This window comes from Amblyomma maculatum, chromosome 4 (genome assembly GCF_055883805.1).
Source record: "Amblyomma maculatum isolate TAMU_Amacu chromosome 4, ASM5588380v1, whole genome shotgun sequence".
In the NCBI taxonomy this organism is placed as follows: domain Eukaryota; kingdom Metazoa; phylum Arthropoda; class Arachnida; order Ixodida; family Ixodidae; genus Amblyomma; species Amblyomma maculatum.
Window position 1 is genome coordinate 173,977,981 of NC_139347.1, and position 5,070 is coordinate 173,983,050.

General features: G+C 43.5%; 1 pseudogene; it reads left to right on the plus strand.

Moving 5' to 3' along the window:
• Positions 1–252: 252 nt before the first annotated feature.
• Positions 253–3,196, plus strand: LOC146193514 (uncharacterized; annotated as a pseudogene).
• The last annotated feature ends 1,874 nt before the right edge of the window (positions 3,197–5,070 follow it).

The following is a 5,070-nucleotide window of genomic DNA, read 5'->3' on the forward strand; positions in this document are numbered from 1 at the left end:
TCTCTTCCTATCTGACGTCACACTACTTTGACCGTCGACCTGCCTCGACCCATCCGCGACCCCCGCATTCCACGGGCACTGACTTCCTCGTCTCTTCGCACGTGTCAATCAGCAGGGCAACGTCGCCTCGTGTTGCTGGATGCGCGTGTGTCAGCACGTGGTGCTGAGTCTTATTGCTCTTGTGCTTGTGAGTTCCGAGTTGAAAGTTGTGAATTTGTGCTTGGCGCTTGGCCTGGGCTTCCTGTGGAAGCGATGGGTCACTGCTATGTTCCCAACTGCAAAGGAAACTACGAAAACGGACCAAAAGTGCGTGTGTTTTCGTTTCCTAATGACGCTCGTCGGATTAGGTGAGAGCGTGCCGTTCGTCGCGACGACGTCGACATCCGCACCCTGCGAGACCCTAAGGTATGTTGTTGCTGCGCATTGAATTGAAATCATTGAAGGGTTATAATTTGTTATCATGATGCTAAAATTTTGACAAGGAGCGGTATGAAATTCAAGGTGTCGCAAAATTTGCGCAACCTGCAGGTCTGAGTAATTGTTTTTTTCGTTATATGTAAGGCAGGGTTTTTCAAAGATCAAATTGATGCCATTTTTTTTGTAATTACTTCACTGTTTGCGTCTCCATCATATTTAAAAATGCCGACACATACCATCGGACTCCGTGGTGACCACGTGCACATTTAAAAGCTGTTTTCTTTTTTTCAAACTTTTAGACTGAACATTATAAGTGTAGTGTTTTTTTAGGGAATGATTTAGGCCATTGGAGTTATTGCATTCTCGTAATAAATGAGACGGCGATGATATGGGTGCACTTTCTACTACACACATAGTAGTCTAAACTCAACTTAAAATAAAAGAAATCGGAAGAAAAATACACGGCGGCAGAAAATATTATATTTTGGTTCCTCCAGGACATTTTCCTTTCGGTGTTTCGCAGGTCTGCGAGCTGCATTTCAAACCTGAGTATCTGAGAACAAAGTCCGCCTACACAGATGCTACAGGCAACAAAATAGAAGTACCTATGGGCCTTACAAGGTTGACCCCAGACGCAATCCCCACGATTTTTCCGAATAGCCCTGCTTACCTGTCGGACAGCAAGCCAGTGCGCCCAGAGTCGGAAGAAAAAAGAGCGCGTTTTGAGCAAGCGCACTTGCAAGAAGCCATCCAGCTTTCAATTTCTGCGCACGAAGAAGAGAAGCGCAAAAACAAGCTGCCCTCATTTGGACATGTTCTCTCGAGGCTCCAAGAAATTCAAGTTTCTAACTTTTGGACACTAACGCAAACTGAAAAGTGTGTCTTATTTGTGCATGTTGATGGCAGTGCTGGGCCACCGGAGGTTGAACGCTCTGTAGTAATCAACGAGCACATGGAAATTACAGCCTTTTGGAAAAAAATCCAGCTTTCCAGTCATCAGGTCGCGATTCCATTGAAAACTGATGATTTGCGCACTATCCAGTATGTATTAGACGCAGTGTACAAATTTAAAGCACCAAATGTGTGCCAGCAAGAAGAAAAATTGAAGGCTTGTTTCAGTTTGCTTTTCTCACTCCTCGAAGACCTGACGAGTGACGAGCTACTGCCACGAGAAAAGGCTGAAGTGGTCACTTTTCTAAAAGAGAAACTCCAATTATTAGCTGTGAAAGAAGGTGGAGCCATTAGGTACTACGCAGAATTCCTTGTGTTTGCAAGCCTTCTTTTTACTATTTCTCCACATGTCTACAGATTCCTTCGTAGTTTTGGGAAAATAGCATTACCACACAGATCAACATTAATGAGGCTAGGTAGTCGTTACAATGCCAGTCCGGCAAAGGAGCAAAATGATGAGGGGTTTTTGCGGTACATAAAAAAACGAGCAAATATCCTAAAGCCGCATGAGAGAGGGGTAACATTGATGGTCGATGAAATTCACCTTCAGCAATTTTTTGACTTCAAAGGAGGATCACTGAGTGGGACGGCGTCAAACTCTTCTGAAGCGGCAAAAGCGGCACATGTCTTTATGACCCAGTCCTTACTCTAAGGCCATAAAGATGTCGCACATATTCTTCCTGTAGTCACTATTGAAGCAAGTCAACTGCACGACGTTCTGGTGAAGACTATTTTGGAATTGGAAAGCGCTGGCCTAACTGTTATTGCTGTCATAACGGACAACAACGCTATCAACAGGAAAGTTATGTCGCTTTTTTCCAAACAAAACACAGTAGACATCGTTTATCTACATCCAGCAGATAAGCAGAGGCCACTTTTTTATGTTGTGGACCCAGTTCATTTATTAAAATGCGTCAGAAATAACTGGCTGAACCAAAAGAACCCCGGCACATGCATTTTTTATCCAGAGTTTAACAACACAGGGTCGATTGTACGGGTTAATGGGGCATCATTTAAGACTGCGAGACTTGCATGCTTCTGAACAACAATGCTTATCAAAATTTGGGTACGGACTGACGCACAAAGCTTTGAACCCTTCAAACCTTGAACGTCAGAATGTGAAATTGGCTCTCAAAATATTCAACCCTTTTGTGGTTGAAGCGTTAAGAACGCGCGGAAATCAGCTCAATTTACTGTACGCAACAGGCACAGCTAATTTCATTGAGCTGATCAATAAATGGTGGTGCATCATCAACGTTAAGACCCCGTCGAAGGGCCGACGCCTTAGAGACCCACTTCAATATCCAATTAGGTGCATGAATGATGCGCAACTAGAGTTTTTAAATTCCGTCGTGAATTGGCTGGACATGTGGAAGGATGTGAAAATGAATACTGGAGCCCTAACAAAGGACACGCATGCAGCTCTGCGGCTCACGTCTTACTCTCTGATAGAGATCAGCAGATACTGCATTGAAGAACTCCGTTTAGACTATGTTCTACTCGGAAAGTTCCAAACTGACAGCCTAGAGGCCAGGTTTGGCCGGTACCGCCGTCTTTCTGGCTCGAATTATCATGTTTCGGTCCAACAAATATTCGAGTCAGAAACGAAGATTAGACTTCAGGACTCTTTGATCCTCTCAGAGGTGAAAGAACACCGCAAGCCATCGGTGACAGTAGTCGACGGAAAAAGGCTTGCTGAAGATTACAAAATTATTTTAACAGATAGCGACTATAAAGGCAAGGAAGCTTCCATGCCAGCAATAGCTTATATAGCCGGATTCTGTGCCCATGCAGCACTAAAGAAACTGCCATGCGAAGCTTGTGCTGACAACCTGACCACACAACACAGAGAACTGGAAATTGATAGAAATAACCTAATAATAGGCTTAACCAGAGGCGCTCTGAAGTTCCCGCAGCCAGTTGTAATCAACGCAGTGTTGCAAACACAAGTAATGTTAGAAAAACTTACGACAAAAGAAAATTCCGCCAGGTTCCATGCGGCAGGCAATCAAAGAGACATCCTTATTGCTCTCACGAAGTACCTGCTTTCAGATAACGAGGACATCGATATATGCAGGTGCGCTTGCGCGCTGCAGCCAACACGTTCTTGAAGAACTATGTTCAAATAAAAACTGACGGCTTGAGAGCAGGCATAACAACAAAAGCACAAAAGAGAAAGCTAAAAACTTTACAATAGAATACTGTGAGGCAACGTATGCATGAACAAATTTGTGCTCTGTATGTAAATATTTTTTAATTATTCAAATAAAGTCCTGTGTGCGCTGCTCCTTTTTTTGTATCTCTTTTTCTGACCTGAAGCTTGAATTTAAGTGCAACTTATCGCGATATATTCGATACCGCTATATATATCAGGAGCAAAAAATTAACATATTCAATGCTGTTCTTTTTCTTTTTTTTTTACGAAAGTGCAACTAATTACGAGGTGCAAAAATTTTACAGCGCACCCGTGCCACTAGCACACCGCGCTTGTCCAGCTTGGACGGAGGGTCGCAGAGAACGGCCGCTGGGTCAAGGTGCGTGACGTCACGAAGGGAGCGCGCAGGCCTTCAAGTATTCTAGGTGGCTTTGGCTTATAGCGCTTATAGATAAAGCGGACCGCTTTTCTCTGTGCACGTTGAAGCGTGCTAATGTGGTTTTTGCTGTGTGGAAACCATACTATGTTGGCATATTCGAGCGCAGGTCTGATAAGGCTGACATAAGCGAGCTGTCTTGTTTGGCTGGTAGATTGCAATAGGATGCGTTTGATATAGAACAGTTTGTTCAGGGCTTTTCTAGCTACATGTTGTATGTGAGCATTCCAGCTAAGATCGGATGAAATGATCACGCCCAAGTATTTGTACTGAGTAACACTTTGAAGGACGGTGTCATTGAATCCTTACGGAAACAGCAGACTTGAATGTTTCTTTGACACCGTCAAGCAAACAGTTTTGTCAGAGTTCATCACCATTTGCCAATCCGCGCACCACTGCACTACCCTATTTAGACAATTATTCAACTTTATTTGGTCCTCATGGCTTCTAATGGTATGGTAAAGCATGCAGTTGCCCGCAAAAAGGTGAATGGTGACGTCAACTTGGTTTTTTATATCATCTATGTACAATAAAAACAGAAGTGGTGCCAGAACAGAGCCCTGTGGAACGCCGGACAAAACAGGAACACGATAAGAGAAGTGGTCATTGTATTCAACGTACTGAAAGCGGTTTGAAAGAAAATCTTCGTTCCAGCGAACAAGGGGGCCGTCCCCAAGTAGGCTGTTTAGCTTGCGGAGTAAATTAACATGGGAGACACGATCGAATGCCTTCGAAAAGTCCTTAAATATTATGTCTACCTGTAGCTGGTCAATAATGTTTTGAGTTAGGTCATGAATGGTTTCTACTAGTTGTGTCGCTGCAGACAGTCCGTGTCGAGAGCCGTGCTGATTTGAATGAAGTAACTTGTTTGATTCTGCAAATTCTGTCAAATGTTTCAAAATATATGTTCTAGTATTTATACATGTACACGCTAGGGAAATTGAGCGGTAATTTGACAGGCAGGAAGAGTCGCCTGATTTTGGTATCGGAATTATTTTTGCTACCTTCTACTCAGCTGGCAGGCGACTTTCACGGATCGATTTTGAGAAGATTAAATACAGAAAATTGCTTACTGGTTCTGCATATCTTCTCAAAAACGTGTTCGGTATTC